Raw genomic sequence first — 13612 nt, 5'->3', positions numbered from 1 at the left:
ACTCACTACCTCAAACATTATCTCTATCAGCCAACCACTCTATAATGAGCAATACATCAACATCAGGATAGGGAATCTCAATTTTCCTGGTGCACTGCTTATTTTGTACTTTCTTTTTCTAAAGTAAGCAGAATGAACACAAGCCTCTCAATTATTTAATGTATTAAGAGAGGTGTTGGGTTAAAAATATCACTGAAAAATAACTACAAGGATTAAGATTCTACTCTCTGATATCATCTTCAAAACCAGCAATGCTATTTTAGATTTATGTGTGTGTTAATGAAAACTAATATTTAACTTCACCTCTCCTTTGTTTTTCACCATTTGTACTTTATAAAAGCAACAGAAATTTTATCAGTTGACGAGTGGCATGCAACCATTTTCTTTTCCCTAGCACAAGTGCCCTTGGTCTTCAGCCCAGTGCTATGCATTTGCTTAATACCAACTGGACTTGAGTTTATCAGAATGCTTTCCCATTAGCAGGTCTCTACATCCAACTCCCCAGCTGCTTCTTAAGCTCCCCTAGGTTTTTTTAAAAAGGCTTTTATCATTTGATTCAGATCCGCATCTGCAGATTTCTGCTGTGCGCAGATTGTCTTCAGGGTTCAATCTGAGCCAGAGTTCACCAGGGCTGTTGGATGCCAGAACTAAGTGCTGGAATAAACATAGTAATAATAAAGCTAAGAATGCTTTGGGGCATATGCGTAGTGCCTTTCCTTCATCATGGCACAACCACTACTACACCTCAATATTTCTGATTAAGAGGGAAGGGCTCTATGATTGTAGAGGGCAGAGCACCTTTCATTTTACAAATTAAGTCCAGAATAACATGTAGTTCAATCCTACATATTTACTCAGAAGTAAGTCCTACTGAGTTCATTGAAACTACTTCCAAGCAAGTGTGCATTTAGGATTGCACCTCCACTATGTGATCTCAGGTGCACTTACTCAAAAGTGTATTTCAATCAAATATACATTCAGAATTAGGGTGTTATTCATAACACAGCTGTTCCATGAATAATTACAGCACAGAAATTTATCCAAGGGTAGCAAAATCAAGGTCCTCCTAGACTGTGCTGGAAATCTTGCCATGACAAGTACTTATTTAGAAAATATTTGCCATATAACCTTCAAAAATTTCAATTCAACCTGCTCTGGGCTGCTTCTTTGAAATGAGCAAATATACTGCCTACTTTGATTTTGCAGTCCTTTGCTTGGTCTCAAAAAGACAGTGGCAGAGGCTGCTGCTTGATTTGTACAAGAAATATCATCTTGCCTACCTTTACTTACTAGTATTTTATCTCTCTTGCAACACATACAAGAAGATACTCTTATTTGATAAAGCCCAGGCACTTAATTTTAATATAAATGTCAGAAAATTACTCAATATATTTCCCAACATATCACACTATACACACACCCTTCACTGTTTTAACATCCAATGTGCAAGACACTGTTGGCTTGAAATCAGTTTTACAGTCAAAAGATGGCATATTTTCACCTGATTCTGCCTCTGTTCATTTCCATTTACTTGCTTTTTATTATAGGCTAACCCACTATCTAGATATTAATTACAGATGACAACATGACACAAACATGAATCAAGTGTGTGGCCACAATGAACACAAAATACAGAATGTGATGTGTGGCCAGAATTTTCCAATTTAAAAGCAAGGAAAAACACAAGTCAAAAAACAACAGGTATTATTAATAAGACAGGTGTTACAAAAGACCTAGGGATAGATTTGAAAAATGTCTTAATGAATGAAAATGATAACTAGAATGGTTGATGTCTACCCTTCTCTCTCTTAATCCATCTTGCAGAATAGTTTACTATCCTGGAAAAAACTCTTCCTGCCAACCACTTGTGTGTCCAGATGCACTGGGCTGTTTGAACTGGTAAGCAACATATCTAAAAGGCAGGCGTGGGGAACCTTTGGCCTTTGAGATGTTGCTAAACTACAATTCCCATCAGCCCCAGCAAGCATGGCCAATGGCTAGGATGATGGGAGCAGTTGTTCAGCAACATCTGGAGGGCCAAAAGTTCCTTGGACCTGCTAAAAGGAGTTGTAACTTCACACAGACAAATGGGCAACTGACTAACTAGAGTACTATTTAATTTATTACTCCAAGGGACTATCCAGGTGCCTCACTTCTCAAGATAAGCCCTTAGAAAGCACATATACTTTCTTTCATCATGTGCCTGGTTTTTTGGCATTAACAATATTTGTACAATTAAGCACAAGCCACTGATACGTGTCCACAAAAATAATCTGAGACAATTCCCCCTCGTAATGTGACAAACTAAAGAAGAAGGAGCCTATTGTCTAGGCTACAGCCAAGTTAGTGGTTTAACTTCACTTTTAATCAGAAGGAAATACAATATTCCAAAAAAATTGTGAAAGCTTGGTTTATAGAAGGGAGGTATAAGGACTAGCATAATATGGTTCAGTTAACTCAGATCCCACTCTGATAGGTCAGAATGTCAATAAATATGATAAATTTGTCCCTTCTTGAACAAAGGGTAGTCTCTTGCAGTTACTGAGCATCTATCCACAGCTTTCACTGACCTATGAGAGTCTGCAAAAGAGTTTCATTGATTAAATTACTACAGGATTTGTTTCAGTTTTTTGTCTTGAACATTGAAATGTCCATCCTTAATGCATTCCACAGCTGAGCCTGTATATTTTTCTTCCTCCACTTTGCAAAGTATGCTGCAAGATGAAATGGAGCAACAGAAAGACTGCACATATTTAAGTCAGAGCCTGCAGAACTGGTAAGTGCTCAAGTAGTATGCAACACTTAAAAAAATCGTATTACAAAGCCTTAGTTTTGTGAATCACTACATATATGAATGAACGGAGAGAAAATGGTGCAAAAACTGAGGCTGCGTTCAGACACCGGATTTACTGCGTTAGTTCTACTGATTATACAACCACAAGAGTGGCTGTATACTATAGTCAGCATGGATTTTTCGCATTCCGCAATCCTGAACTCAGAAAAGCTTGCTTAACAACTCTCTAAATTTTCATGGAGATAAACAAAACAGTCAGAGAGAATTGAGAGTTCAAAGTGTAAAAAGAGAAAAAAACAGACCCCTTCTGGACTTTTTTCTGTCAGAGTTCTCATAATCTGTTGAAATTCATTATCAGCCATGTTCACAGAGTACCTGTAATCCTGTTATTGACCTTGCCCCATACTCTGACCTTCATCTTCTGCAGTTTAAAAGTTAAAAAAATGCCTCGCTGAATTTTAATTAATTTAAGAAATTTAGCATTGAAAATGATAAGGCCAGGAATGCTCAGTAAGAACAAACTGTCAGTGTTCTAAAAGCCAGACTCACAGCTGCCAGGCTTTATTTCACCTTTATTTCACTTTAGACAGTCATGGTTTCCCCCAAAGAATCCTGGGAAGTGTAGTTTGTGAAGGGTGCTGAGAGGAGACTCCTATTCCCCTGAGAGCTCCAGTGGCCAGTGGTTTAACAGTCAGCTGCTCTGATTGAAGCTCTGTGAGGGGAACAGGGCATCTCCAACAACTCTTGCACCCTTCACTAACTACACTTCCCAGGATTCTTTGAGAGAAGCCATGACTGTCTAAAGTGAAATAAAGGTCTAGTGTGGATGTGGCCAGGGACAGCTTTGGTTTAAATTTGGGTGGGAAGCTACATGTGCCTGCTGTAGAATAAAAAGGTGGGGGAAACCCTGAAAAAGAATGATACTGTTCATAATGTTTTCCTTTTGGAAAGGAAAGGGGCTTTCTCTCTGGCCAGTGCCCACCCATCCAATCTCTGAGGCACATGTTACCAAATTCTTCCAAGCAACACAGGAAGTGGATTGGACTGTGAAAGACCAACCCAAATTGTGTTTGCATTTTGAGAAATTTGTGGAGCAGTACAATATCTCAGAGAGGAGATCAGGTCTCCTGCTCCCAGGAGCATTTACTATAGCTGCCCAATTTCCCTGCTTTTTAAAGTTTGATAGAAATACCTGTTGGCTATAGGTACGCCTATTAGTGAATTATAATGATAGCACGTCTGTTCATATTTCTAATATTTCTTTCACACTGCAGTGCCTGTGGCATTATGGAACTGTGGCATTTTGGACGATATACTGCCATGTCGCACTAAATTTAATTCACACCAGTGGGCATGGTGTGGATATGTCGTTACTCCCCCACCCTTTCTGCACGTGCACACATTTGTCCTCCATGATTCATCAATGGAAATGGCAGGAAAGAACTGTATGCTGGTATACCGCCTCAAATTTCATCATTTACTCCCATGATTTTCTGGGTTAATGGGTTGCAAACAGATTTTTTGTGAGTGCCAAACTTCTACTACATTTCGCTGGATTTCCAGAAGTGACTTTTATGTCAAATAAAATGTGGAAATTATGAGGAACGGAAACATTGGGAAAACAGAATAAACTGCCATCTGAATGCAGCCTGAGAAAGTCCAAGAAATACTTCCTTACATAAGAGCAAGGAAATATTGGCAATCTTCCAAATATTTTCATTTTTTCACCTCATAAGGTTCCCAAACATATTCTACAAAATGAGTACTTCAGGATGACTAATCTATCACCACTATTTCTGAGAGTTTCATAAAGCTACAGGGTTGTCCTCAAGCATTAGACTGAATATTGGTATGAAGGCCAAGAAAACATTTTACAAATCTATGGCAAAACATCTAAAATTTCAAATCAATTTAAGCTTCTGCTCAAAAGTAGGTCAAGAATATATTACTGTCTCTGGACCTACTGTAGGTCCACTCCCATAAGACCAAGTTACAATAAATTTCAAAACAAGAAGATGGGAAAGCAAGTTAACTAAACCACTTTAATCTTTACATGAGCTTTTTAAAAAGTAATATTTAGGCTGTGCAAGAGCACGCCTCATGCAAATTCCCATTCTTCACCATAGAGACACAGAATGATTACATTTTAAGAACAAAGCAAAATATTAATGAGCAATTACCATCTAAGTAGCAATATTATGAATGTGGCTGGGATAAAATACAAAAAGGGAATCTTGGTATGATTACTTGCATTATTTAATCTGAAGGGAGAATTTGGTAACTATTCTTATGATGGATTATTAATTTCTAAGAGCCAGAGGTGTAGTGGAGGGGAAATGCAGGATTTTTTCCCAAGCAGCAATGACATCCTTTGCTGGAGCACGAGGGTATGTGATGGACCTTCCTTGCTCTAGCTAGAGTCAACCATGTTGGTGCCTTGATTTTTGGTCAGTTCCTACCCAACAGCCACTAGTTAGACTACATGAAAATATCATTTCTGTATTGCATTCTAGAGTGTGTACTGGTCTGATCTATGTCTTACTAATCCTAGTGGTTTATTACATGTTCACATTCTAAATCAAGGTTCTTAGCATTGCTGTAATGATAAATGTTGAAGTGTAGAATCATAGTACAGTAGAGTCAGAAAGGGTCTATAAGGCCATCGAGTCCAACCCCCTGCTCGATTCAGGAATCCAAATGACGTCATCATTTATTTTATTTCATTTAAAATATTTCTATCCTGCCTTTCTGCCCAGCAATGGGGCACACAGGGTGGCTCACAGTGCAATTGTACACAGTAAATAAAGCAGTCCCCAAAGTCATGACAGTGCTCAAAGTTACACCAAGGAGAGTCCACTAGAATGTAAATTAGTGTTATGTGCAAATGCAGACATTGTCTTGAATTTAATAAGAGTTTCTAGATAATTGTAACAGACTTTTTCAGCAGCCCATGACTTTCATGCCATTCTGTGAATAATTCCAACTTTGTACAGTATCCACATGGATACTGGAGTGCAATTCCCACCAGCCTCAGCCAGCATGTCCAATGGTCAGGGATGATGGGAGCTGTAGTCCAACAACATCTGGGGGACTACAGGTTCCCCATCCCTGTTGCACACGGGATTCACTGTCCTAGACTTCTATATCCTAAAATGCAGTCAATAATGACACTACCACCCTGTATCCACTGCATTCTGTTATTCTGTCTTTTCCACCAGTCATCATTCTCCCCTGGCTGACAACAGAGTAGAGGAAAAGCAACTATTGGCAGCAGCAAGTTTTATTAATAGCTTCTGAGTATTTTTTAAAAAAGAAAAATATAATCTTAATTGAAAATAAGAGCAGCATTGCTTCAGGCAGAAGTGCTGCCCCCAGAACAAATGGCAGAATCAGGTGCAAAATAGCAAACAACTCCAGCTTCAATCCTAGGAACTCATTGTAACCCCAAAGCAGGCCATCCGTTTCATGGCTTTAAAGCAAAGTTCTTTATTTACTGGTTTTAAAAAACATCAAGCAGGCAAGTGAAATCCCACAAATATTTTGCTTATGTGTTCACTTTATGTTGTGAAATTGGTTGCAGATGAATGCAAAGGCTTTTTCATCTTCAGTGGTAATTAAAACCAAACCCAGGTCATTTCTCAGCTGTCACCCTAACGACGACAAATGAAATACCAAATGTTGGCACTCCCAATCGTAGCTTTGGTCCTTTTGCCAAAGCACTCCGTAAAAACCCAAACATGTTTTTCTTTTGTCTAGAATTTGTTCTGGGCCCACATCCCTAAACCACTAATAAATTATTGCTCTGCATGACTGCACCAGAGCTTCCCTCACACAGTATCATACAACAAAATGGAAAGATAAATGCATTTGTCAAAATAATTGTAACTGCTCCCATGTTCCTCAGAGCTACTGGATATTATTAAGATGAAGAAACAGAAGGCTCCATATTTGCCCTATCAGTTTCATTTAGGGGGTCCGGGAGAGATTCTGGCTTAGACACGTTCAGTTATAATTCTAGTTCTAGAATTAACCCCATTGATTTCTCAGCCAAGCACATACACCAGATGCCCAATCAATGTCATTCTTCTCTGTTAGTTATAATATGGGGAACTGTGGCCCTGCAATTTTGTAACCAAACAGCAGACTAAGAACAAACAAACAAACTAATCTATGCAGGAAACCCAGGTTGTAAAATACTAGGGCTTGGATCCAAAATACTATGGATAGGAACATCTGAGGTGTATTCTCCTGTGGAGGGCCCCAAAAGCGACTTTGAAAATCTTAAATTTGGGAAAGGAAACCAGCAGTGCCCCAGTGTGTGCACAGAAGTGGTCCGATGTGAGCATGACTGGACATATTACCATTTGAATGTGCAGTATATGGAGTCAGAGCATTGATCCAACTAGCCAGCTAAGATTGGGAGTGGCCCCCTAAGGCCTCAGGCAGATGTCTTTCCTAGCTGTGGTGTTTCAGATGCACAAAAGTGTATGCTCTGCTACTGAGCTATGGATCCTTCCCTGTCAAACTATGTGGAACTTGTGATTTTAAAATGCCTTGATTAAACAATATTAACTTTTAAGATGTTATGTACCTTCTTCCTCACATGAAGGAACATGGAGACACAAAGGCAAGTGAGGTTGTAATGAACATTGCACTGGTCTTAAAACACAGAAAACTGGGTTGAAATCCCATGAATTCTGTTGTGTTTACGAATCCTCACTCTTTTTGCAGAAAGCTCTGGGCAGCACACATGGAATTACCTTATTTTATGCTCATAATTGCTCCTCGGGGTAAACAAGACTGGGAGATAAGCCAGCTTCAAGCATCCCTTTATCCACACGATTAACATCTAATGGAGAAGGAAAGAGAGTGCTCCTCTGCTGCTGTCGTGGCCATCACAGTTGACCTCCATGAGGTGGAAGGGGTTGGGACAGCCTGCTCCACATGTGTAAGCTCCCTGCACACTTTAGAACTCTGATTCTCCAGGGTTCAAAAATGTGCAGCTTCCTGCTGCAGACAGTTGTCATCCAACTTGTGGAGAGTGATAGAGGGGGTGGTGGAGGAGTGAGCTTGCTCCCTCTTCTTCCTACATGCAGTGATGATTGCTCAGAGAAAGGAATTCCTGGGTGAATAGCTACTGACCAATATCTCCTTCCACGGTTGAGCAAGAATTTGAACCAAGGTCTCCCCAGCCCAAGTCTACCCTCTATCCGCTTCAATTTTCAATTTCTCAAATTTGCCATTCTTAGGCAAGGTGATTGAGCGGGTGGTGGCAAAACAGTTGCAAGCGCACTTGGAGGAAGCGGATTATCTGGATCCATTTCAATCGGGCTTCAGGCCTGGACATGGGACTGAAACAGCTTTGGTCGCCTTGGTAGATGATATGAGGAGGGCGTGGGATAGGGGCGAATGCACCTTCCTTGTCCTCCTTGATCTCTCAGCGGCTTTCGATACCGTTGACCACATTATCCTCCTGGACCGCCTGAAGAGGTTAGGCATGGGGGGCACTGTATTGCAGTGGTTCCATTCCTTCCTCTCTGGTAGGTACCAAAGAGTGGCATTGGAGGATGAGGTTTCGGATCCTTGGCCTCTCACTTGTGGGGTGCCACAGGGTTCCATCCTCTCCCCGATGCTGTTCAACATCTATATAAAGCCGCTGGGGGCAATCATCAGGAGATTTGGGCTGCAATGTCATCAGTATGCGGATGACACGCAGCTCTATCTCTCATTTAAATCTGCACCGAGGTTGGCTGTAGAAACCCTGTCCAAGTGCCTGGAGTCGGTGAGTGGCTGGATGGGAAGGAATAAGCTGAAGCTGAACCCTGACAAAACCGAGGTACTGTTTGTGGGAGACAAGGGAAGGCTGGGGGATGTGGACCTGGTGCTCAATGGGATACGTTTGCCCCTGAAAGACCAGGTCCGCAGCCTGGGGGTCATTCTTGACTCCCAGCTGACCATGGAGGCTCAAGTCTCGGCTGTGAGCTGGGCGGCGCTGTATCAACTCCATCTGATATGGAGGCTGCGCCCCTACCTTCCCAACCATCTGCTCCCACCGGTAGTACATGCCCTGGTCAACTCTCACCTAGACTACTGTAATGCGCTCTACGTGGGGTTACCCTTGAAAACAGTCCGGAAGCTGCAACTGGTACATAATACAGCAGCTCGTCTGATTAAAGGCAGCCGCCGGCAAGATCACATCACGCCAGTGCTGAAGGAGTTGCACTGGCTACCGGTTGTTTACCGGGCCCAATTCAAGGTGTTGGTTTTGACCTTTAAAACCCTATACGGTTTTAGCCCAGTCTATCTGAAGGAGCGCCTCCAGCATCTTCAGGGATGCCGCTCAACAAGATCAGCCTCAGAAGACCTTCTCTCTATCCCACCGGTTAAAACAGCTAGACTGGTGAGGACTAGAGAGAGGGCTTTTTCAATAGTGGCCCCCACCCTGTGGAACTCTCTCCCAAATGATCTCCGCCATGCCCCTTCTATGATAAGCTTCCGCCGGGCCTTGAAGACCTGGCTCTTCAGGCAGGCTTTTGGGGTGGGTTAGGTTTCTTACTGTTATGGTTTTAAATTTTAATGTTTTAATGTATTGTTTTATCTTGTACGTTGCCCAGAGTGGCTGGACAACCAGCCAGATGGGCGACTAATAAATTAAATAAATAAATAATAAATAAATAAATTCACTGGGTCTCATACCACAATGGCCCCTTGTGTAATAGAAGATGAGTGCTTAGTTATTTATTTAAAAAGATTTATAAGCTGCCTGTAACCTCTAAGTGGCTTACCAAGAATAAAACATGTTCATTAAAAATACTGATGAAATTTAACATTAAAATAAAGTTAATTTATCAAAATATAAACATATATTCTGTAACTGGACAAGAAAAAGAAGATGAAAGAAACATCAAAGGGAAGGTTCAAGCCCTGGAGATTGGAATAGATTTATCAAATATGGACCTGGAAAAAGATTTGGATTTTATGGTTGTGATGGATCCTAAAGACAAATATTACTGTTTGGAATTCAGCGCTGCCCCTGAAGGAATTGGTGAAGAGATTAGAGATAAAGATATCAACGACTCGAAAAAATTCCTGGATTGGAAGGATTTGATGGAACTTGAAATAGAGAAAGTTTATAGAATAAATTCCAGATATGTGACAATGGAAAAACTCTCAAGAGATGTGTTAGTGCATTCTGTAAAAAAGAGGAACAGAGATACAACTTTACAACAACATTTCAGTAATACATTCAGAATTGATGGCAAGAAAATATCTGTGATGAAAGAAATCCCTATCAGACTCTTATTATATGACTATGGCAGCAAGACCAAGATTATTGGGTGTGTAAAGATGGAAGATGGAATCAATACTGATAATGGGAGAATGGGAGAAGAGCTATTGAAATTACTGGACTTAGTAGACCTGAAGAGATGGATTAATTGACATGTCTATTTGGAGAAAAATTGATGGATATATATCTCAAGGATTAGAAACTTCTCTTTGACTTTTTGTGGAAAGAATAAAATGATGTTAATGAGATTTGATACCAATTAAGATAACCACTGGAGGAAGGTGATTTTATAATTTTATTAAGAGACAGGTTTGTTATATATTATAGACTTACAGCTAATCTACGACAAATCGGAAGTCAATCGTTTTTATTGTAATAGTTATTAATTTGTTTTGTTTGTTTTGTTTTTGAAAATTTGAATAAAAATTAATGATAAAAAATATATATACATAATGATACAAAATTTTTTGGTAATTTTTATTGGGGTAAAGTAATTATAACATGTATAATTACATTACCCAAATTGGGTAACAGTAAACAAAAAAGTCTTTAATGGGTATTGAAAATACAGCCAAGACAACCTGCCTAATATCAAGGGGGTAGGAACTTCCAGAGAAAAGGTGCTGCCACACTAAAGGAAGTATGAAGGTCATCAAGAGCAGTTTTGTAAAACAGTCTGAAACTGACAGGTGTTCTATAAATTAGCAGAAGTTATTATTATCACTGAAGTGCATTCCAATTGGCTAGATCAAACCCTACAGACTAAGAGAGCTACCGCTTTAATATCTATCTATGTATCTATGAGTGACTGGGTAATTTACCTGATACTCATTTATCATCATCATCATCATCATCATCATCATCCCATCCTTTATCACAGTAGGAGCCCAGGGTGACAAAAAGCACTAAAAACACTTTAACACATCATAAAAACAGACTTCAAAATATATTAAAACAAAACAACCATTTATTAACAAAACATAAGTCAGGATTGACTTGAAGGCAGTACATTTCCATTTTCCCTATGTTGTGCAGAATGGACCTCCTGATAAGATGGTATCTGCATGAGGCCCTCACCTGCAGAGCACAGTGATCGGCTGGGTACGTAAGGGTAAGACGGTCTTTCAGGTATCCTGGTCCCAAGCTGTCTGGGCTTTGTACACCAAAACTAGAACCTTGAACTTAGCCCAGTAACTAATAGGTAGCCTATGCAAATAGCTGGTGCAATTCTTTCAGCAGCGGGGTGACATCTTGGCGATACCCTGCCCCAGTGAGCAGTCTCACTTCCACATTTTGCACCAGCTGCAGCTTCCAGACCAACCTCAAGGGCAACCCCACATAAAGCACATTACAGTAATCCAGCCTAATGGTTTCCAGTGCATGGACAACAGTGGTCAGGCTACCCCAGCCCAGAAACTGCCACACCTGTCTTACTAGCCAAAGCTGGTAAAAGGCACTCCAAGCCACTGAGGTCACCTGGGCCTCCAACAACAAAGATGGATCCAGGAGCACTCCCAGACTACAGACCTGCTCTTTCAGAGTATGACCCCACCCAAAGCAGGCAACTGATCAATTATCCAAACTCAGGAACCATCAGCCTACAGCATCTCTGTCTTGCTAGGTTTCAGACTCAGTTTATTGGCCCTCATCCAGCCCACCACCGAATCCAACCAGCAGTCCAGGGCTTGCACGGCCTCTCCTGATTCAGATGTTACAGAGAAATAGAGGTGGGTATCATCAGCATACTGCTGACACCTCACTCCAAATCCCGATGACTGCTCCCAAGAGCTTCATATAGATGTTAAAAGCATGGGGGACAAGATGGTACCCTGAGGCACCCCACAGCACAACTGCCAGGGGGCCGAAAATCACCCAATGCTATTCTCTGAAAATAACCCTAGCCCTCCAATACCCATCTCACCAAGTCGGCCCAGAAGGATACCATGGTCAATGGTATCAAAAGCTGCTAAGAGATCAAGTAAGAATAACAGGGTCGCACTCCCCTGTCCTCCTCCTGATAAAGGTCATCCATCAGGGCGACCAATGCCCCAGGCCTGAAAATAGACTGAAATGGGTCAAGATAATCTGTTTCATCCACGAGTACTTGCAATTGCTGTGCCACAACCTTCTCAATCACCTTCCCTAAGAAGGGAGTATTTGCAAGCGGTTCATAGTTGTCACAAACCAATGGCTTGAGGGTGAGCTTTTTCAGGAGTGGTCAGATCACTGCCTCTTTCAGGGCGGCTGGAACCACTCCCTCCCGCAATGATGCATTGACTGCATGGAGGCCATGAAGTCCTGAGCTGGAACACTAGAGGCAGCCTCAGCATAGACATTGAAATCACTCAGGACTATCATTCTGGGCTCCTCCAATACCACAGCCGAGTCGACCTCTGCCAGCTTGGCACAGCAGCAACCCTAGTTTACTGTCTCCTTGGCCCGACACCAGGTGCAGGCCCTCACAGCCAGCTCCAAGACAGAGTTGTTTCCTGGTGACACAGATGGAAGATCTGTAAACCACAGCAACCCCTCCTCCCACCCTGCACCCTGTGCTGGTGTTGCACGGAGTATCCAAGTGGGCAAAGCTGGATCAGTTCAACTCCTCCCATCTCACCCACCCAGGTCTTGGTAATGCATACCAAATCAGCACCTTCATCCATGATCAAACCATGGATGAGTGTGGTCTTATTGTGTACCGATCTGGCGTTAAACAACAGCACACACAGGCCAGTGGGCATAGCAGATGAGCAATGAGGAACCTGTCCATGAGAGGAGTGGGAGCGAGGAACAAGGCGTAGATAGGCTTGCCCTCATCTTCTATGGTAGTTCACCACCTCCTCAAGGCCATACCTCCCTCTACCCATAATCACTGAAATTGGGGTGAAATCACTCATGTTCCTCCTTACTAAGACTCCTCCTAAACACCTGGTATGGACCCAACAAGAGCCCACCAACAAAACCTACCTGAACCAATTATCCCAGTAGGTCTCTGAGAGAATTGGTAACAGTCAGACCCACTCAATATCTCACACAGGGCACATCTACTCCCCCAGTCTCACACCCAGGGAGGGCCAGCCTTCTGCTAGTTGCGGACTCTCATTCTGAAGGCATCTGGCGGCTTCCTCCTATCATTCATTTCACTGCACAGGCTCTCACCCTGCGCAGGAACTACACATGAGCCATACAACCTCCCCACTACCAATCTCCCCTAGATTGGTTTTTAAAAATAGAAGGGAGTAGCACCCTTGCCCTCAGGACTCCCTTCGGTGGCAACCCTGCCAGCGGCAGACCCACTGCCAGGAGCTGATGCAAGAGGCTGCCACATTGACTGCAGACTCTCTCTGGAGTCAGGGTCAGGCAAGGGGTCCCAGTCCTTGCAGCACTTACCAGGGACTTCAGCTTTCTCAAGAGACAGCAACCCAAAGGAGCAAGCAAGCAAGCATCCAGATGCTCAGGTACTCACTCCCAGGGCAGGTCTTCCCCAGTCTCCCAAGTGCTGCAGATATGAAGTATGGCATTAAAACACTGTC

The 13612-nt window shown here is 42.1% G+C and overlaps 1 protein-coding gene across 6 annotated transcripts in view; it reads right to left on the bottom strand.

The window, feature by feature from the left end:
- The window catches only part of GADL1 (glutamate decarboxylase like 1), a 120036-nt gene that overhangs the window by 2753 nt on the left and 103671 nt on the right, over nt 1-13612 (bottom strand). The gene's annotated exons all lie outside the window — the stretch shown is intronic.

The sequence above is a fragment of the Rhineura floridana genome, chromosome 10 (assembly GCF_030035675.1).
Source record: "Rhineura floridana isolate rRhiFlo1 chromosome 10, rRhiFlo1.hap2, whole genome shotgun sequence".
In the NCBI taxonomy this organism is placed as follows: domain Eukaryota; kingdom Metazoa; phylum Chordata; class Lepidosauria; order Squamata; family Rhineuridae; genus Rhineura; species Rhineura floridana.
This window is presented reverse-complemented; position numbering and strand designations above follow the sequence as displayed.